Below are 22,873 nucleotides of genomic sequence, written 5' to 3' on the forward strand. Positions count from 1 at the left end.
AGTACAACAAAATGGTTATTTATAGCAGTGATAGATAAATTAGGCTTAACTGACCTTTGCACTGGGCCTACATTCATTGTTTTTTTCATGCTTGCCAGGTTTTATTCTGAAATTCATTCATTTCTTTCCCGCTATTTCATTGGGTAAATCTGTTTTTCCCAAATTAGTGTAAACTCTGAATTGAATATGCAGAATGTGCATATTTATGCCAGGTTTTAAACAGCATTGGAGAACATTCTTTGGTAAATATAAAAATTATATAAAAACATATTTGGAATGTTCAAATTTCAAATTCTGAAGTTAATCAGGATTATAGAACAATAAAGAAAAGTTGTGCAACTTGGATATTTATCTAGCAGTTCTCATAAGGAATGCAAAGCTTACTAGCACCCCACAAGAAACAAACTTAAGAACTAGGGTCAAACTAGCAGGTTAATTTTAAAAACATGCCAAAATCTTGTTCTTCCTTTTAAAAATATGTATTAAAAAAGAGTAAGCATTGTTTCCAACTCAAAGTTCTTACCACATCAACTGGTTTGAGCAAGGGGCATCCCTGACCCTCTGGGAGTCTTGAAAAAGATTTATTTCCAACATCTTTCAGCAGAGTAACCATTTCCTTCTTTAGCCTTCTTTCTTATCTAGCTTTGCAGCTACTGGATGTAACACAATTCACTTCTTTACTGAGAAAACTTTCAATAACCTATGATAGATAGAAACAAAGAGCAGAAATCAAGCATAATTGCCATTTAGCTTAGTAGGATCAGATGAAAGTGAATGGAACAGTTAATAGGAAGAACCATACCTTTAATAAGTTATCTTAAGTGATTAATAACAAATAAAGTTGTTTCAGCTTCCTCACACATACAATGCAATTGCATGCCATGTATTTTACATAAAATAGAATCATGAAAGATAATCTAGTCTAACACACTCAATGTGCAGGAAACCAGTTAAAATGTCCTTGAGGCGCTACTGCCTTACCCTTAAAAACCTTCAGACAGGCAAACCACATTACCATAGGTAGATTGTTCCACAATTGTGAGAAAGCTGTTCAATCTGTTTAAGAGACTTAAATAGTTGTACTTTGTGCCCTTGTGAAATTGCCTCTCTTTCTGCTTCTGAAGCCACAATAGGTTTGAGGAACAAAAACCCAGCTCCTCTTGTGTTTGTTATAAAAAGCTCTATTGAACTGTGAAGAGACTATGCAGGAATGAACCAACCAGTGTTTCAACCAGAAAACAAAATATGGAACTGAATTTGAGAGAGAGAAAGAGACAGAGATAGAGAGGGACAGAGGAAAAAAACCCTCTCAAATGCCATTATGTGATACACTTTCTTTCCTAGAAGTCCAACCTCTTCACCTTCAGTTGTATATATGCAAGCTATTTATTTAACAAAGGGTAGACTTCAGCTCAGCATTCAATACCATCATTCCAGATATTCTTCTAACTAAACTAAATCAGATAGCTGTGCCTGACCACACTTGTAAATGTATCATAAGCTTCCTAACAAACAGGAAGCAGCAGGTGAAGTTAGGCAAAATCACATCAGATACCTGTAAAATTGGCACAGGAGTCCCCCAGGGCTGTGTGTTCTCTCCACTTCTCTCTGTACACCAACGACTGCATTTCAAAAGATCCCTCTGTTAAAGTACTGAAGTTTGCAGATGATACAACAGTGATTGGTCTCATTTGAGACAATGATGAATCTGCATACAGATGGGAGATTGAACAACTAGCCTTCTGCAACCAGAACAATCTTGAACTAAACACACTCAAAACCATAGAAATGATGGAGGAGAAACCCTCCTATACTTCTTACAATACTAGACTGTTGTGGCCCACTAGCAGCCAGCAGAACTGGCAGCAGCAACACTAACCAGAGCATATAAAACATTCACTAGACCAATTCTTGAATACAGCTTGCCTGTCTGGAACCCATACCTCATTTTGGACATTAATACAATTGAGCGTGTCCAGAAATATTTTACAATAAGAGTTCTCCACTCCTCTGATTACAACAAAAAACCTTATGCCACCAGACTTGAAATCCTGGGCCTCTGTGGCTAAGACTGGTAAGACAGTCTGTTATTAACACAGCTGCCTGCAATTACTAACGTCCCACCAGGCCCAAGGTTGACTCAGCTTTCCATCCTTTATAAGGTAGGTAAAATGAGGACCCAGATTGTTGGGGGCAATAAGTTGACTTTTTTTTTTTTAATTCAAACATTTTACAAAATTTTTTTTCCCCTTTCCCCCCCCTCTCCCCCTCCCTTCACAACCCCCCTCCCCCCCCCAACTTCCCGGAACGAACACAAGGTATAGTTAAAAATAAAACAAACATATGCTAAAAAAATTTCATCCCAACTTAATTATACCCCTACAATCATCAATTCCTAACTTCCCCTGAAACCAATCAAAAATAATACATCATAATCATTCAAAAACAATCTGATAACTCTTAGTCTGATATCTATGTTGAATATAGTCAATCCATTTTTTCCATTCCTTTAAGTATCTTTCCTGCGTATTGTCTTTCAAAAAGGCTGATATCTTCGCCATCTCAGCCAAATTGGCAACCTTCAATATCCATTCTTCTATTGTAGGTACTTCTTTTTTCTTCCAGTATTGTCCTATTAGTAATCTTGCTGCTGTTATTAGATTTAAAATCAATTTAGTCTCAATTACTGTACAATCCGTAATAATTCCCAACAAAAAAATTATGCAGAAACTTTATCTTCTTTTTCAAAACATTTTGTAAGATCCACCAAATTTTTATCCAAAAGGCCTTTATATCCTTACAAGTCCACCAAATGTGAAAATATGTAGCGTCATCACAATTACATCTCCAACATTTTGCTTGCATATCTGGATACATACACGATAATTTTTTAGGATCTAAATGCCATCTATAAAACATTTTATAAAAATTTTCCCTCAGATTCTGTGCCTGCATGAATTTAACATTTCTAACCCAAATTTTTTCCCAAATTTCCAATAATATTGGCTCCTGAAAATTTTGTGCCCACTTTATCATACAGTCCTTTACCAAGTCCCTTTCAGAATCTATTTCAAGTAACACATTATACAATCTCTTTATATGCTCCTGAGACTGATTTCTAATTTGCTTTACCAAATTTCCCTCGTTCTGCTCTATACCAATTTTCTGATCTTCCTTCCATCTAGCACGTAGTTGCTCATATTGAAACCAACTATAATTTTTCCCTTCCTCTTTTAATACGTGCAGAGATTTTAATTGCAAATTACCTCTGTCAGTATACAAAAGATCTTTATATGTAATCATTTCCTGATTCTGTTCTATATTTATATTCTCTATTGTATGTCTAGGACTTGCCCATATAGGAACCTTATAATTTAGTTTATAAGAGTATTTTTTCCAAACACGCAGAAGAGCAGTTCTTAGCACATGATTTTTAAAGGCTTTATCCACTTTTTTGTCATAAATTAAATATGCATGCCATCCATATAGCAAGTCATAACCTTCTATATTCAAAATTCTTTCCTCCGTTAAATTAAACCAATCACTTATTGCAGAGAGAGCAGCTGCTTCATAGTATAATTTAAAATTGGGCATTTTTAAACCTCCCCTTTCCCGAGAATCTTGAATTATTTTCATTTTAACCCTAGCTTTTTTACCTTCCCATATAAATTTGTTAATTCCCTTCTGCCATTCCTCAAGATTCTTATCTTTCTTAATTATTGGTATCATCTGAAAGAGGATTAAAATCTAGGTAAAACATTCATTTTAATAGCAGCAATTCTCCCCAGCAAAGATAATTGCAATTTTTTCCAAACAATCAACTCCTTCTGAACAGTGATACAGTGCTTAAGGCCAAAGATTTTCTTTCTACCATGCTGAAACTTGAAGTAGAAATAATAGAAAAAAGAATTCAAGAGACTCAAATGGGTGTGGAAGCTGAGGTGATTCCAGTGATGTTACCATCTGAGGAACAATCACAAGAACAAAGACTGACGAGGGGAGCCCTTAAGCGTAAAGAAAAGGAGCAACAAACTCAAAGTAAAGTTCAGGATTCTGCTACAGAAGCGGTGGGAGGAGCACGGCCGAAGATACGGGAGGACGATCTTCAGCTGATCGCTCAAAAGCTTCAGCAGGCCAGTAATGGCAAATAAAATCTTGACCTGGAATGTCAATGGTTTGAATTCAGCTCAGAAGAGAAGAAAAATATTTCATTATTTGAAACAATTTAAAAATGATGTGATTTGCTTACAAGAAACGCATATTAAACTATCAGATCAAAAGTACTTAATAAACTCAAAGTTAGGTAAACATTTTGTTGCTTCAGATTTGGAGAAAAAACATGGCATAGTGGTTTATTTGAGAAAAGATATACCAGCCAAGTTAATAGAGGCAGATATTCACGGAAGATATATTGCTATTGAACTTACAATAGAAACAAAAAGGACCCTCTTGTTTGGTATATATATGCACCCAATCAGCAACAAGAAAAATTTTATAGAATGTTGTATGATAAGTTGATTCTATGGGATTATAAATCGTGTATTATATTGGGAGATTGGAATGGAGTAATAGATACACGAAAGGACAAGAGAATTTTTTCTAAGAAGATACCTGCACATGCAAAGCTGCCTAAATCCTTTTTTGACATGATAGAAGATTTCGAGTTGAGAGATGTATGGAGACTGCGGAATTTGGAGGAAAGAGACTATACTTTTTTCTCTGATAGGCATCAATCCTTCTCACGTATTGATTTTATTTTAATTTCTAATGATTTGCTTTTCAGGGTGAAGAAAACTAAGATATTTCCAAGATGTTTGTCTGATCATAGTCCTGTTTGGATGGAATTGCAATATGGAAAAGAAGGTAGAAGAACTTGGAGATTAAATGAAAATTTGTTTAGATATCAGGATAATGTAAATCAATGTAAAAAGCAGATGAAAGAATTTTTTGATTATAAATTGAATAACGAAACATCGATAGAAATGATTTGGGATGCCAGTAAAGTTTTATGAGAGGTGTATTAATATATATTAATAATAGACAGAGAAATAAGCAACAAAGACAGTGTAGGTATCTAGAAGAGGAAATTTACAAGAAACAACTATTATTAATACATAACCCGCATGATCAAAAACTTAAAGATGCAATAAAGTTATTACAGAATCAATTTAATATGATAATGGCTGATCAGGTGGCAACAAATATACAATATGCCAAACATAATACTTTTTGTAATGCAAATAGACCTGGTAGGTGGTTAGCATACACCTTAAGGAAAAGACAAAAACAACGTACTATAGAAAAAATAGAATATAAAGGCAAAGAGAGATATCAACAGGATAAAATTAAAAAAGCTTTTTTAGAATATTATATAAATTTATATCTTAAAGATAATATATTGAACAGGGATATTAATAATTATTTGAAGGAATATAAGGTTAAAAATTTAACTTTAGAACAAACGGATGAACTGAATCGGCCTATAACCTCTGAAGAAATTATTTTGGTAATTAAACAATTAAAAATGGGGAAAACTCCTGGTACGGATGGGCTCACAGTTAGTTATTATAGGAATTTACAGGATGAGATGTTAGGTTCACTTAAGGAATTATTTAATCAGATACAATTAGGAGGGGGAATTCCCCCCTCATGGAGAACCTCTTTTATTTCATTGATACCAAAAGAGGAACAGGATTGTTCTAAACCTGGGAACTATAGGCCAATCTCACTTTTAAATAATGATTATAAGATTTTTGTTAAAATAATAGCTAATAGATTAATGTTGATTTTGCAGCGACGAATTCATAATGATCAATCTGGATTTATAAAAGGGAGACAGATGAGGAATAATGTTAGGCAGATTGTTAATTTACTGGAGTGTTTAGAAAAGAAAATTTTTATTCCAGCAGCATTTATCTTTCTCGATGCAGAGAAAGCTTTTGATCGACTGCATTGGGATTTTTTATTTAAATTAATAGAAAAGATGCAATTTGGAGATGGTTTTACAAGAATAATTAGGGCAATTTATGGAGAGCAAACAGCACAGATTATAATCAATGGTAGCTTAACAGAACCTTTTAGAATAGAATAGAATAGAATAGAATAGAATAGAATAGAATAGAATAGAATAGAATAGAATAGAATAGAATAGAATTTTATTGGCCAAGTGTGATTGGACACACAAGGAATTTGTCTTGGTGCATATGCTCTCAGTGTACATAAAAGAAAAGATACGTTCATCAAGGTACAACATTTACAACACAATTGATGGTCAATATATCAATATAAATCATAAGGATTGCCAGCAACAAGTTATAGTCATACAGTCATAAGTGGAAAGAGATTGGTGATGGGAACTATGAAACGATTAATAGTAGTGCAGATTCAGTAAATAGTCTGACAGTGTTGAGGGAATTATTTGTTTAGCAGAGTGATGGCCTTCGGGAAAAACTGTTCTTGTGTCTAGTTGTTCTGGTGTGCAGTGCTCTATAGCGCTTTGAGGGTAGGAGTTGAAACAGTTTATGTCCAGGATGCGAGGGATCTGCAAATATTTTCACGGCCCTCTTCTTGATTCGTGCAGTATACAGGTCCTCAATGGAAGGCAAGTTGGTAGCAATTATTTTTCTGTAGTTCTAATTATCCTCTGAAGTCTGTGTTTTTCTTGTTGGGTTGCAGAACCGAACCAGACAGTTATAGAGGTGCAAATGACAGACTCAATAATTCCTCTGTAGAACTGGATCAGCAGCTCCTTGGGCAGTTTGAGCTTACTGAGTTGGCGCAGAGAGAACATTCTTTGTTGTCCTTTTAATGATGTTTTTGATGTTAGCTGTCCATTTGAGATCTTGCGATATGATAGAACCCAGAAATTTGAAGGTTTCTACTGTTGATACTGTGTTGTCAAGTATTGTGAGAGGTGGAAGTATGGAAGGGTTTTCCTAAAATCTACCACCATTTCTACGGTTTTGAGTGTGTTCAGTTCCAGATTGTTTTGGTTGCACCACAAGGCTAGTCGTTCGACCTCTCGCCTATATGCGGATTCGTCATTGTCTCGAATGAGACCAATCACTGTTGTGTCATCTGCGAACTTCAGTAGCTTAACAAATGGATCATTGGAGATGCAGTCATTGGTATACAGAGAGAAGAGAAGTGGGGAGAGCACACAGCCTTGGGGGGCCCCTGTGCTAATTGTACAGGTATTTGATGTGATCTTGCTTAGCTTCACCTGCTGCTTCCTGTTTGTTAGGAAGCTTGTGATCCACTTACAAGTCTGTTGTAAACCTGTAGCTGGTTTAGCTTAGTTAGAAGAATGTCTGGAATGATGGTATTGAATGCTGAACTAAAGTCTACAAAAAGGACCCTTGCATAGGTCTTTGGAGACTCAAGATGTTGTAGGATGTAGTGCAGAGCCATATTAACAGCATCATCTGTTGATCTATTTGCTCGGTATGCAAATTGCAAGGGTCTAAAAGCGGATTCGTGATGGTTTTCAGGTAGGAAAGCACTAGCCTTTCAAAGGTTTTCATGACTACAGATGTTAGAGCAACTGGTCTGTAGTCATTCAGTTCCTTGATGGTGGGCTTCTTCGGCACTGGGATGATGGTAGATGAAGCAAGAAGGAACATAGCACATCTCTAGTGATTTATTGAAAATATGGGTGAAGATGGGGGCCAATTGGTCAGCACAGACTTTTAAGCAAGAAGGAGTTATCTTGTCTGGGCCTGGAGCTTTTCCTGGCTTTTGTCTGTGAAATAGGTCCTGCACTTCCTTTTCTGTGATCACTAGGGGTTGTGAACCCAATGAAATGGGGTCAGTTGTAGGAGGCTTGGCTGTTGTTGCTGTGTCTGAGATGGGGTTGTGGAGATAGGTGGCTGTAGTTTCCTTTCAAACCTGCAGTAAAACTCATTCAGGTCATCTGCCAGTTGTTGATTACCTTCAGCCTGGGAAGGAGGTTTGCCATAGCCGTGATATTTTTAAGAGTTTTCCACATGTTTGCTGGTTCATTTGCTGAAAATTGATTCTTTAGCTTTTCAGAGTAGCTTCTTTTGCTGCTCTTATCTCCTTGTTAGTGCATTTCTGGCCTGATTGTACAGCATTTTATCACCTTTTCTGTAGGCTTCCTCTTTGGAATGTCGAGCTGCTTAAGTTTAGGTGTAAACCAAGGTTTGTTATTACTGTGTATTCGCAAGTTCCTTGTAGGTACACATAGGTCTTCACAGAAGCTGACATATGATGTTACAGTATCTGTGAGTTCATCCAGGTCTGCAGAGGTATCTTTAAAATATTCCAATCAGTGCAGTCAAAACATGCCTGTAGCTTTAATTCTGATTCCTCCGTCCAGGTTTTCACTGATTTAATTATTGGTTTTATGGCTTTAAGTCTTTGCCTGTAAGCAGGTACAAGGTGAATCATGCAATGATCAGAGTGTCCTACAGCTGCACGTGGTAAAGACCGATAGGCATCTTTTAGTGTTGTGTAGCAGTGGTCTAGAGTATTCTTGCCTCTGGTGGGACAATTGACATGCTGAAAGTATTTTGGTAGTTCTTTCCTTAAGTTTGCCTTGTTTAGATCTCCCAAAACAATGGCCAGTGAATCAGGGTGTTTGGCTTCAGCCTCCATGATTTGGTCAGCTAGAGTTCGTAATGCCTCGTTTACACAGGCTTGTGGTGGGACATAAACAGCAATTAGAAGAAATGAGGAAAATTCACGAGGCGAATAGTAAGGTTTGCAATTGATAATTAGAGTCTCTAAATTGTTGTCACAGAATTTGTAAATTATGTTAAAATCTTGACACCAGGTTGAATTAATATATAGGCATAAGCCTCCTCCTTTCTTTTTACCAGATGTTTCTGGAACCCTGTCTGATCGTTCAATTTGAAATCCTGGAATGTTCAGGCTGCTATTTTCAATGGATTCATTTAACCAGGTTTCAGAGAAGCATAGGACTGCTGAATTGCGAAAATCAGAATAGTATTTGTTTAAGAGGAGTATTTCATCCATCTTATTTGCAAGTGAGCGTATATTTGTTAGGAAAATTGAAGGCAGAGGAGTTTTAGTGCGAGTTCTTAGCTTGATTAAGATCCCAGATCGTTTACCTCGTTTCCTTCGTTTCCGTCGTTTGGTTTTTTTAGTAATCCATGGCTCCGTGGGAATTGCCTCCTCCTGTGTTAGAATCTCCTCCGTGTTTGTAAAGACAGGCGGGGGTGAGATTAAAGAAAGCTGCTCCTTAAAGAAATGTTCCTTAATTTTTAGCAGATGGTCTCGTGAGTAGGAAATCCGTAGTGAGTCACAGAGAACAATTAGAAATAAAGAAACAATTAGAGAGCATTTCACCGAGGCAGCCTTCGTCGGCGCCATCTTAGGTCTTTTAAGATTGCGAAAGGAACAAGACAGGGATGTCCTTTATCACCATTATTGTTTATTTTAACTCTAGAACCATTATTGGATAAAATATGAGAAGTAAAGGAGATAGAGGGAATTAGAGTTAGGCAACATGAATATAAGCTAAGAGCTTTTGCAGATGACCTGGTGATTACTTTAACAAACCCTATAAATTCTAGTAAATCTTTGTTGGAAATAATTGATCAATATGGGAAGATTTCAGGGTTTAAGGTAAATCAGAAAAAGACAAAAGTGATAATAAAAAATATGGCCAGACAACAGAAAGAAAAACTAGAGGAAATAACAGGATTTGAAATTGTAAAGAAGGTTAAATACTTATTAATTTTACATCGTCAAATGTGAAATTGTATAAGAATAACTATGAGGTTTTATGGCAATAAGTTGACTTTGTATATAAATATATAAATAGGATGAAGACTATTGCTAACATAGTGTAAGCCGCCCTGAATCTTCAGAGAAGGGCGGGATATAAATGCAAATTAAAAAAAAAACTTATGCTACCAGACTTGAAATCCTGGGTTTAGAAAATTTAGAACTCCGCCACCTTCGACATGACCTGAGTTTAACTCATAGAATCATCTGTTACAACGTCCTTCCTGTTAAAGACTACGTCAGCTTCAATCACAACAATACACGAGCACACAATAGATTTAAGCTTAATGTGAACCGCTCCAATCTTGATTGCAGAAAATATGACTTTAGTAACAGAGTTGTTAATGCCTGGAATGCACTACCAGACTCTGTGGTCTCTTCCCAAAATCCCCAAAGCTTTAACCAAAAACTATCTACTATTGACCTCTCCCCATTCCTAAGAGGTCTGTAAGGGGCGTGCAAAAGAGCACCAACGTGCCTACCGTTCCTGTCCTAATGTTCCCTTTGATTGTATCCCATTTCATATAGTTATCACATACTTATGATTATATTTACGCTTATATATCGTATAGTTATTTCATGCTCATGCTTATATATACTGTTGTGACAAATAAATAAATTAAAAAATAAATTTTAAAAAAAGAGTCGGACAGTGAGGAGGTTGGGGAGGAATATGGACCAATCGTGGGGGCTGGGGAAAGCTCGGACAAAGGCTCTGCATTGGAGGCAGAGAGGGAACTGGACAGCAATGAAGCAGAGAAACAGCTGGAGCCAGTTCCCAGTGTGCGCATGTGCAGAGCTGCCAGAAGACAAGAACAACTCAGAAAGCAGGGTCGACTTGAAAGTAAAGTCACACCTTGGAGGTATTTGGCCCCTTCCATAGGAAACAAAAGAGGAGCGAACCGGGAGTAGGCTTTTGCAGGAAACAATTCATTCATTCCGTGACTCTGGGAGACTCTGTGCCAAGTTTTGCCTTATACTGCATTTGGAAACAAGTTACGTGGCAGCTTGCCAAGCGAGATAAGGTGTGTACTCAATACTCTTTATGTGCATGACTGCATTCCCACTCACACTAGTAATACTATTACTAAATTTGCAGATGATACAACAGTGGTGGGACTCATCTCCGGGGGGGATGAGTCTGCCTATCAAGATGAAGTGGACCACTTGCTTTCATGATCAGTGCTGCAATGTGAATGCCCCAGGTCAGATTCTTTTTTATGATAACACCTAGAAACTTAAAATTGGCGACTTGCTCAGGTCCTCAGTGCTCTACTCAGTCTCCATTGATAAGCAATGGCTGGATGTCTGATCTATTCCTTCTATAGTCCATTATAAGCTCTTTGGTCTTATTGGTGTTATTGGTGATCAGAGGGGCCCAGCAGAGATTATACTACCTGAGACTTCTCAGGAAACAACAACTGAATGAAAAACTGCTGGTGACCTTCTACCGCTGCACCATAGAGAATATTTTAATTTACTACATCTGTGTATGGTCTGTCAATTGCACAGTGGCAGATAGAACAGCACTCCAAAGGGTTAAGATCATTGCCCAGAGAATCATTGGTTGCCCTCTCCCCTCTTAGGAAGAGATTTATAGCTCCCACTGCCTTAAGAAAGTTCAAAACATTCTTAAAGATTCATCTCATCCTGGGCACCTTTTTTTTGAACTTTTACCATCTGGCAGATGATACAGGATAATAAAAACAAGGACAAATAGACTGAAAAACAGCTTATAACTCAGGGCAGTAACTATATTGAATTCTACTGTATACTACTGAATTCTATATTGAATTCACCTGTATATTGTATACAATACTAATGGGGCCCCCAAGGAAGTGTGCTTTCTCCACTTCGCTTCTCTCTATATACCAATGACTGCACCTCAAACAATCCATTTGTTAAACTACTGAAGTTTACAGATGATACAACATTGATTGGTCTCATTCGAGACAACAATGAATCTGCATACAGATGGGAGTTGAACAACTAGCCTTATGGTGCAACCAGAACAATCTGGAACTGAACACACTCAAAACCGTAGAAATGGTAGTGGACTTTAGGAGAAACCCTCACATACTACCACCTCTTACAATACAGTACACAGTAACAACAGTAGAGAACTTCAAATTTCTAGGTTCTATCATATCTCAAGACCTAAAATGGACACCGAACATCAAAAACGTCATCAAAAAAGCACAACAAAGAATGTTCTTTCTGCACCAACTCAAGAAGCTCAGATTGTCAACTTCCGGTTTGGCACCGTAGGTGATGGCGGTGATCTTTACGATCACCAACCTCTGGATTATGTGGAATCGCTAGGACAGCTTAAATCTGCTGCCCAGCGGTTCGGAAAACCCCCTCTTCGGGAGAAGGAGAAGGGGTGAGCTGAGGGCAGAGGTTGAATTTCCCTAAAGCCCCTGAGAAAAAAGGGGTTTGAAGGGTTAAGTTCCCTCCAGTAACCCGAAGTGCTCCAGATCCGAGGATTCTTCTGCTTTGGCGGAACCAATCACCACGACCAAACGCCGAGATTTATTTTGGACAATAAAGGATTATACCGGACAGAACGAAAGTGGGAGAACTTTAAGCAAGTAGCCAAGCCGATTCCCCGATACTTTGTAACAAGCTTGAAAACAGCAAGAAAATGGAGGCGAATTGTTAACAAGTTAACGAGTGGAAAGCGAAAGTGATACTTTCAGTGTGTGCCTCTGCAGTTGGTAATTTGCATGTTACTTGCTGCTTTAACTCTTTGCTGCCTGCTGATAGAATCTAGGGAGATTTTTTAAATACTGCTTTAAAAGACTGTGTTTCTCAGAAGTTAAGAAGATTTAAAGTGAATATTAAGTTGGAAATAAATAAATAAATAATTTTATAGAAGATGGCAGCCAAACAATTAAAGTCTACTGTAACAAAGAGCTTTGGAACTTTATCAGCTGGTGCCTCTCCAGCTCATACAGCAGAGACTAGAACATTGAATTTAGAGGCGTTACAAGAGAACTTAAAAGGCTTTATAGAAGAAAAATTTAAAGTTATAACTGATGAGATGTCTGAAATGAAAGAGCAGATATCAGAAATTCAAGTGGGAAATAAAGAAGTTAAAGAAGGATTTGTAATGGCAGTACAAAGTTTGGCAACGAATGTGATTTTATTGGAAGAGGAGGTTGAAGTAATTAAGCAACATAATTCAAAATTAGAAAATAAAATGGATGAATTTCAAAGTAAAATGGAAAAGACAGAGGATGAAATAGTTTTGATACAATACAGAAATATGGAATTTGCTCTTAGAATCCGAGGTTTGAAAGAAAATAAGGAAGAGAATTTAAGGGAAATTTTTCTGAAGTATTTGCTGAGATATTAGCAGCTCGTCCAGCAGATGTGGCTTATCAAATTGAAAAATATATCGTGTGAATTCTTGGATAGCAAGGCAAAAAAAGTTGCCAAGGGATGTTGTTATTTATTTTACAAACAGAATAGTGAGAAATCAGATTTTGCAAGCTTCATATAAGGGGGAGAAGATTCAGATTGCTGGTCAAGATATCTTGATATTAAAGGAAATTCCACCAAAAATGTTAAGGGCTAGGAAGGAATTTGCCTTCCTGGTGAATGAACTTAAAAAACATCAGATTGAATATAGATGGGATATTCCAACTGGTATAATAGTATATTATGCAGGGAAAGTACATCGTTTCAATACGGTTGGAAAAGCAAGAGAATTTTATGTTGAGGTATTAAAAGTTGGAAGTCTTCCCCCATTGGAAGCTAGAAGAAGGGAGGCTGAAGTGAAGGAAGAGAAGTGAAGCAGGTACAAGAACAGATTGTGATGGAAGAAGATTTATTACAAGTGTTGGAAATACCTACGACGGGTTTAGATTCAAAAGAACAAAGGCTGACTAGAGCTGCTGCTAAACGCAAGGAACAAGAGATGAAGGCACAACAACAACTGGCAACTACTACAATGGAAACAGTGGAGGAGCAAGGCCTAAAGTAAAATGTGATCTGCGGCTGGTGTTCCAAAAGTTTCCTTTGGCCGATAATGGCAATTAAACTATTATCTTGGAATGTTAATGGCCTGAATTCACCGCAGAAGAGAAGGAAAGTATTTCATTATTTGAAATAATTTAAAAATGACATTACCTGTTTACAAGAAACACATATTAGATCTTGCTAAATGTTGGAGATGCGATTGTGAAGATGCTACTTATTACCATATATGGTGGACTTGTAAAAAAGTTAAAGTATTTTGGATTAAAGGCTGGTGGATCATGCAGAATATTTTGAAAAAGAAGATTAAGTTTACTCCGCAGTTCTTTCTACTAGGAATAATTATGGACTATACAGCTATAGAGACTAAATTGATTTTGAACTTAATAACAGTCGCAAGACTTTTGATTGCTCAGTATTGGAAGAAAGAAGAATTACCTACAATCGAAGAATGAACAAAACAAAACAACAAATGGACACTCAAAGTATCAAATCTGGCAGAGATGACAAAAATCTCCGCTTACTTGAAAGACTATATACTAGAAAAATATATTTTAGAATGGAAAATGTGGATTGATTATATTTAAAATAAGTATCAGATAAAAAAAAATATCGAATAGCATATGAGTAAATTTAGGAAATATTTTGTATTAGATATATTTTTGAAGGAGAGGGGAATTGAGAGTGTGACTAAGTGTGGTGTGACTAAAGATTATAATTTAGGAATTATTTTGGATTATGATTGTTAGTTTTGATACCCTGCATTTTGTTCTGGGAAGTCGGGGTGGAGGGTGGGGGTAAGGGGAGGGAATTGGGGGTTGGTAGAGATGGAGTGATGGTTAATGTACAGGGATTATTGAAGAAATATAATTAATGTAGGGTCGGGTCTGCATAGTTACCATTTTAGAACGGTGGGGAGGGAGAAAAGAGAGAGTAGGAGGTAGGAAAGAGGAGAAGAGGAAGGAAGAGGGATAGTAGAGGGAGAAAGGTGTAGGGTGGAGGGAGGAGTGAATGTAGATAAGAGAAGGAGAGGAAGGTTTGGAAAGTAAAAGAAGGTAGAAGAGGGAAGAGTGTTAAAAAGGGTGGTGGTGACTGGGCAAGCCCGACTAATTGTATATAACTGTACATTGGATGAATTATTTGATATGATTGTAAAAATAAAACTTTTTATAAAAAAAAAAAAAAGAAGCTCAGATTGTCCAAGGAGCTGCTGATACAGTTCTATAGAGGAACTACTGAGTCTGTCATCTGCACCTCTATAACTGTCTGGTTTGGTTCTGCAACCCAACAAGACAGACATAGACTTCAGAGGATAATTGAACTTCAGAAAAAACAATTACTACCAACCTGCCTTCCATTGAGGACCTTTATACTGCACGAGTCAAAAAGAGGTCTGTGAAAATATTTACAGATCCCCCACATCCTGGACATAAACTGTTTCAACTCCTACCCTCAAAACAACGCTATAGAGCACTGTACACAAAGATATCTAGATACAAGAACAGTTTTTTCCTGAACGCCATCACTCTGCTAAACAAATAATTCCCTCAACACTGTCAAACTATTCATTAAGGCTGTATTACTATTGCTATTGGACTTCTCATCATTCCTGTTGCCCATCTCCTTCCACTTGTGACTGCATGACTGTAACTTTTTTGCTTGTATCCTTGCGATTTATATTGCTATTGTTTGTTTCTTAGTATGATTTGATTGCTTATTGTACCTTATGACTGTCACTGGGTGTTGTGCCTGGTGATTCTTGACGAGCGCATCTTGTCTTTTTATGTACACTGAGAGCAAAGACAAATTCCTTGTGTGTCCAATCACACTTGGCCAATAGAGAGTTCTATTCTATTCTAATGCAATATCAGGTTTTCAATTCAATTGCATAGAATGTGAAGGATGTGTGTTTGTATTTTATTTTTATAGTTATAATTTACATTAAGGATGGCATTTAATTTTGTGTGCAATGACAATAAAGTAAACTAAATTAACTTTAAAAAGCACAACAAAGAATGTTCTTTCTGTGCCAGCTCAGAAAGCTTAGACTGCCCAAGGAGCTGCTGATCCAGTTCTACAGAGGAATTATTGAGTTTGTCATCTACACCTCTATAACTGTCTGGTTTAGCTCCACAACCAAACAAGACAGACACAGACTTCAACAGATAATTAGAACTGCAGAAAAAACAATTGCTACCAACCTGCCTTCCACTGAGGATCTGTATAATGCATGAGTCAAAAAGAGGGCTGTGAAAATATTTACAGACCCCTCACATCCTAGACATTGTTTCAACTTCTACCCTCAAAACGACGTTATAGGGCATTGCACACTAGAACAATTAACAAAAGGACAATTTTCCCTCCATGCCATCACTCTGCTAAACAACTAATTCCCACAACACTGTCAAATTATTTACTAAAACTGTATTGCTATTATTCTTCTCATCCTTCCTATTACCTATTTCCTTTTCTGCTTATGACTATAACTTTGTTGCTTTTATCTTTATGATTTATATTGTTTAGTTTCCTAACATGCTTTATGCTGAGTGCTTATTCTATGACTATCACTAAGTGTTGTATCTTATGATTCATGATGATTACTATGGTATGATAATGATTTATCACTTATATCTTTTATGTACAGTGAGAGCTTATGCACCAAGGACAAATTCCTTGTTTGTCCAATCACACTTGGTCAATAATTCTATTCTATTCCTAAATTTACTCTGCACATGCAGCAGAGTTATAAAACTGTTTCTGCAGAATAAGCTCTAATTCAAACAAAAGCCCTAGAAATTGTTCTCTTTACGCCTAGCTACATTATGATGGCAGCTTTCCATTCCAAAAGAAATAGGTCCATTATACTCACTCCTCCAAGTCGTTTGGCTGTACTCATAATCTCATCATCTTTCTTTGTGCAATTGATATAGTTGTTATGCTCATGGCCATCTAGCGAAGCTGAAAATTAAATGGGATATTATTCTTTACGTATCATGACTTAGAATAACTTTATTGTCATTTTAAATGTATACTAATCAGCATACATTGAAATGAAATTTCATTGCACACCACTCTCAAAAAGTCACTATCTCCAATATATACTACATAAACATGAAAAAAATATAAATACATACATACATACATAGATACATAATTATGCATATACCCGCATATATTATATGACACAAACAATACAATCTCCACTGCAAAACCATATGGACTACAAATCTGGATCAAGGCAAGCAATAGATGCAATTTACATAGACTTCTGTAAAGCTTTTGACTCAGTAGTACATGACAAACTTCTCCTAAAACTAAAATCCTACGGCATCTCAGGATCCCTCCACAATTGGATAACAGCTTTCCTGTCAAACAGACAACAAGTGGTCAAAATTGGCAATGCTCTATCAAATCCTATTCCTGTCAAAAGTGGCATTCTCCAAGGCAGCGTCCTGGACCAACATTCTTCATATTATACATTAATGATCTCTGTGACCATATTACAAGTAATTGTGTTCTCTTTGCTGACGATGTCAAACTATTTAACACCACCAACAATACAGCTACCCTTCAAAAAGACCTTGACTTTGTATCTGAATGGTCTAAAACTTGGCAACTCCAAATCTCAACCAGCAAATGCTCAGTCTTACAAATTGGAAAAAGGAACCTAAACACATCTTCACAGTTCCAGAAAAACATCTACTTCTGCTTCATTGACTATGCTAAAGCCTTTGATTGTGTGGATCACAATAAATTGTGGCAAGTTCTTAAAGAAATGGGAGTACCAGACCATCTTATTTGTCTCTTGAGAAACCTGTATGCGGGTCAAGAAGCCACAGTGAGAACTGGACACGGAACCACTGATTGGTTCAAAATTGGAAAAGGAGTCCAGCAAGGCTGTATACTATCACCCTGCCTATTTAACTTATATGCAGAACACATCATGAGAAAGGCGGGGCTAGATGAATCAAAAATTGGAATTAAGATTGCCGGAAGAAATATCAACAATCTCAGATATGCAGATGATATCACTCTAATGGCAGAAAGCGAAGAGGAACTAAAGAGTCTCTTGATGCGGGTGAAGGAGGAGAGTGCAAGAGTTGGCTTGAAACTCAACATTAAGAAAACTAAAATCATGGCATCCGTCCCTTTCAATTCCTGGCAGATAGATGGTGAAGAAATGGAGGTAGTGACAGATTTTATTTTCCTGGCTCCAAGATCACCGCAGATGGGGACTGCAGCCAAGAAATTAAAAGACGCTTGCTCCTGGGGAGGAAAGCTATGGCAAATCTAGACAGCGTACTAAAAAGCAGAGACATCACCCTGCCAACAAAAGTGCGTATAGTCAAAGCTATGGTTTTCCCAGTTGCAATGTATGGCTGTGAAGGTTGGACCATAAGAAAGGCTGATCGCCAAAGAATTGAGGCCTTTGAACTCTGGTGCTGGAGAAGACTCCTGAGAGTCCCTTGGACTGCAAGGCGAGAAAACAAGTCAGTTGTAGAGGAGATCAACCCTGATTGCTCTTTAGAAGGCCAGATCCTGAAGATGAAACTAAAATACTTTGGCCACCTAATGAGAAAGAAGGACTCACTGGAGAAGAGTCTAATGCTGGGAAAGATTGAGGGCAAAAGAAGAAGGGGACGACAGAGAACGAGATGGCTGGATGGAGTCACTGAAGCAGTAGGCATGAGTTTAAATGGACTCCAGAGGATGGTAGAGGACAGGAAGGCCTGGAGGAATGTTGTCCATGGGGTCACGATGGGTCGGACACGACTTCGCAACTAACAACAACAACAAGCTTGATGGACATTACCTTACAGATGACCCCCACCCTGTTGAAGACCTTGGAGTTTTCACATCAAATGATCTAAGTGCCAATGCCCACTGTAACTACATTGCAAAAAAAGCTTTAAGAGTTGTAAACCTAATCTTGCGTAGCTTCTTCTCCAAAAACATTACACTACTAACCAGAGCATATAAAACATTTGCTAGACCAATTCTTGAATAAAGCTCGACTATCTGGAACCCATACCACATTTCTGACATCAATACAATTGAACGTGTCCAGAAATATTTTACAAGAAGAGTTCTCCACTCCTGTGAATACAACAAAATACCTTATGCCACCAGACTTGAAATCCTGGGTTTAGAAAATTTAGAACTCCGCCACCTTCGACATGACCTGAGTTTAACTCATAGAATCATCTATTACAATGTTCTTCCTGTCAAAGACTACTTCAGCTTCAATTGCAACAATACACGATCACACAATAGATTTAAGCTTAATGTTAACCACTCCAATCTTGATTGTAGAAAATATGACTTCAGCAACAGAGTTGTTAATACTTGGAATACACTACCTGATTCTGTGGTCTCTTCCCAAAATCCCCAAAGCTTCAACCATAAACTGTCTACTACTGACCTCACCCCATTCCTAAGAGATCTGTAAGGGGCGTGCATAAGAGCACAAGCAGGCCTACCGTTCCTATGCTATTGTTTCCTTTCGTTATATCCAATTAATATAGTTATTATATACTCATGCTTATGTATTGTTTAGTTATTTCATGCTTATGCTTATATATACTGTGTGACAAATAAATAAATAAATAAATAAAAATAGTTCAGATGTATACTATATGTACATGGCGAGAAAAATGAATCTTGCGAATTTACCAGATGGATGGCATAGGGAACAAAATTGTTACTGAATCTCGTAGTCCTGCTAGAAATACTTTGAAACCTCCTCCCAGAAGGGAGCAACAGAAACAGACCATTAAGTGGGTGTGTGGGGTCTCTAACAATGCTTTGAGCTCTAAGCACATAGTGCTTATAAGCAGTATCCTGAATAACAGGATGTGAGTTTCCTATTACCTTCTTGGCTGTCCTTACTATTCTCTGTATGTGATGACTTCGGCAGCCAAAATAGACCTTGCCTGCCTTGAACAAACGTCACAGTGAGTTCTCATACATTGAACTAAGCTGCAAACTTCATTCTTGGTCCAGCACAATGTATTCATGCATTATAACTTAGCATTATCTGCAAACCACAAATTAACATCCAGAATTTTAAAAAATACAACAAAATATTCTGGCTTTACATGATTTACAAAATCATCTTAATCCTCAAAAACTATTAGGTAGTAACAAAAAGGGTTTAGCTGGTTAAATGGGAAAACTAGAATAAGCAATTAATATCAACTGGTTCTGGGAAGCAAAAACAAAAGGAGAATGTCATTGCCCTTTGTTATATTTGTTGATTTTCGTTCATAATTAAACTGCTATAGTGGAAATAAGATACTAGTCAAGAAGGTTTTTTGTTGTCATGAGTACGCAAAGCAGCTTCAGCCCAGCAAGCCACTGCCTGAAGAAATGCAAACATACATACAAATCAGGAATCTTGCTCCATCCTAAAGAATATATCTATTTTAGCCATGATATAATCCTAGAGAGAGGGAATAAAATATAAATGCATTTATAATTGCTGTAAAGATCAGAGTACAAAGTTGATACACGATGTTAAAAACTTTCCATTTATAACATAAAGTCTAAAAAAACCTATTACTGATAGATCATACACTCATTCAATCTGTAAGTACAGTCGAGCAATTAGAAGCAAACAAGTTCTTGGAAGATGGTAATTAGGCGGTAATTCACGAAGTGGGGCGGAGGACACTAATATTTCAAGGAGTTTACGATAGCTGTCTAAACTGAAATGGCAAAATGTGCTTGTCTCTCTTCTTTCAAACAATTTAATTAAAAGAAAAAGGAAAACGCGTGGAATTAAGAAATCACTGATACGTTTAGCAACTTCATCAGAACACAAGTTAAGCCATTATTACTAACAGCAACCCAATTAGTCTTAACTTGTAAAAGAATATAAATGGGAAAATTATTTTTGTTACTGAAAAGTGAAAGCTTTGAACCGAGAATATTCTATATTTAGAGGTAGCAGTTAATTTTACGTTATTTACAAACAAGAGTCTTACTTACATATAAAAATTATCTTTCTCCGGTAAACTTCACACCTAATTTGAATTTGCCTGAAAGTCAAAGTCAAATTTAAAAATTCTGCCTCTATGATCTGTAGTAATTTTGGGAACTACGGTAGTCGGGAAGGTTCAAAATAGTTGGTATGGAAGTGGGCGAGGCTTGGAACATTGCAAAGGCACAAGGGAATCGCCGCGGAATAGGAAACCCGCTTTAGATAGTACGAAAGGGGGGGAGGGGGGAGAATTAAAAGCATGAAATGACTTCGCTAGAGAATCCTCGTCCTTAAATGTGTTATTTTATTCCCTCTCCATGAAAATCCTGTGTTTTTAATAGTGATGGGAATAAATTCAATTGGTGAAAATTATAGCTAACTGGGTGACAAAATAACTGAGTTGGAAGGGGCCTTAGAGATCTTCTAGTCCATCCCCTTGCTCAAGCAGAAGACCCTGTACCATTCCAGACAAGTGGCTGGCCAGTCTCTCCTTAAAAGCCTTCAGTGTTGAAGCACCCACAACTTCTGAAGGCAGTCTCTCTTTCTCAGCCCAACCTGCCTCACAGAGATATTTTGGGGGAAATAGGAGTTAAAAGGTGTGTTGGATATGTTTGCTGCCTTGAGTTATTTGTAAAAATAATAGAGGAGAGATTAAAATAAAATAAAATAAATATGGCACCCATTTTTCATTGATTTCTGTTTATTTTATATGCAGAATTATAATTTATCTCTTTGAGGATTATGAAGAGCACATGGTTCATTGATACTGGCTTGAGAATCAAGTCAACTACTCAATTTAGAAACCAAACTTTATTTAGAAGAGAAATAACATGTACTAAATTTGCAAGTATCAATTTAAAAAGAGTATTGGGTTGTAAGGTGAAGTTCTTTGTGTGAAGCCCCAGAGAATTACTGCTACTGTGCTACCTCAGTATTCAACTGTTTTAAAACTCATTTAATTTGATACTCAATGCATTTTGACAAGAAAATCCAGGTACTTGTCATTTGTTTGGTACTCAACATGCAAGCTGTCAGTGTTGGTTGTCTCACTACCCTGTCCAGCCAAAACAAAAGTTGATGTGTTAGTGACACATTCTTGTCCTATGCACATCCCCTTGCAATATTATCTTAGCTTTTTTGGTCATTTTATGTATTTTGTGCTTTTTTTCCCTCATCAGTATAGGTAAAGTGAAGTTTTTACTTTATTTAAGTATTTATTCATTTTTAGGTTTATTTTTATGTTTTTACATATTGCCTTAAAAATGTGCATTGTCTTTGGTTTCGGAATGCATTAAATTTATTTACATTATTTTTTATGAGAAAAAAATGTACAGAGATACCACTGTAGTCTGAATTTATAAAATAACTATAATGATCTGTGATAGCCAATGTGACAGAGTCTTGTGACATATTATTTCCTATGAGCCAATGGTCTTCAGTCTTCACATACCCATGGAACCCTTCTCATTGTGAAAAATCAGTTTGCAATCCATTTAATAAATATCTTTCATGTAATACATTTCATTTGAACAAAATTATTGTTACAAAGTAATAATTTATTTATTTATTTATTGATCAAATTTATATACCGCCCTATCTCCCGAAGGACTCAGGGCGGTGTACAGGCATTTAAAAAACATATAAATACAATATAAAAACAATTAAAAAACTTATTCTAAAAAAGCCCGTTAATTTAGAATTAAAAATATAAAATAAAACCCAATTTAAAACCAGTAATTTAAAATCTAGCTCAGTCCTGCACAGTTAAATAAATATGTTTTAAGCCCGCGGCGGAAGGTCCGGAGGTCCGAAAGCTGACGAAGTCCGGGGGGTAGTTCATTCCAGAGGGTGGGAGCCCCCACAGAGAAGGCCCTTCCCCTGGGTGTCGCCAGACGACATTGCCGCGCTGACGGCACCCTGAGGAGACCCTCTCTGTGAGAGCGCACGGGTCGGTGGGAGATATTCGGTAGCAGTAGGCGGTCCCGTAAGTAACCCGGCCCAATGCCATGGAGCGCTTTAAAGGTGGTCACCAGCACCTTGAAGCGCACCCGGAAAGCCACAGGTAGCCAGTGCAGTCTGCGCAGGATGGGTGTTATACGGGAGCCACGAGGGGCTCCAGCTATCACCCGCGCAGCCGCA

General features: G+C 37.2%; 1 protein-coding gene across 6 annotated transcripts in view; it reads right to left on the minus strand.

Moving 5' to 3' along the window:
- ADAM11 (ADAM metallopeptidase domain 11) overlaps positions 1-20,844 on the minus strand; it is a 154,841-nt gene extending 133,997 nt beyond the window's left edge. For 5 of the 6 annotated variants that reach the window (XM_058184100.1, XM_058184099.1, XM_058184098.1 and 2 more), the window contains exons 1-2: positions 20,743-20,844; positions 16,622-16,710 (exon numbers count right to left, since the gene is read on the minus strand). The gene's annotated coding sequence lies outside the window, so the exon portion shown is untranslated. The remainder of the gene's footprint in view (positions 1-16,621; positions 16,711-20,742) is intronic. The other variant, XM_058184102.1, reaches the window with a different exon arrangement.
- Between the last annotated feature and the right edge of the window lie 2,029 nt (positions 20,845-22,873).

The sequence above is a fragment of the Ahaetulla prasina genome, chromosome 4 (assembly GCF_028640845.1).
Source record: "Ahaetulla prasina isolate Xishuangbanna chromosome 4, ASM2864084v1, whole genome shotgun sequence".
Taxonomy (NCBI): Eukaryota; Metazoa; Chordata; class Lepidosauria; order Squamata; family Colubridae; genus Ahaetulla; species Ahaetulla prasina.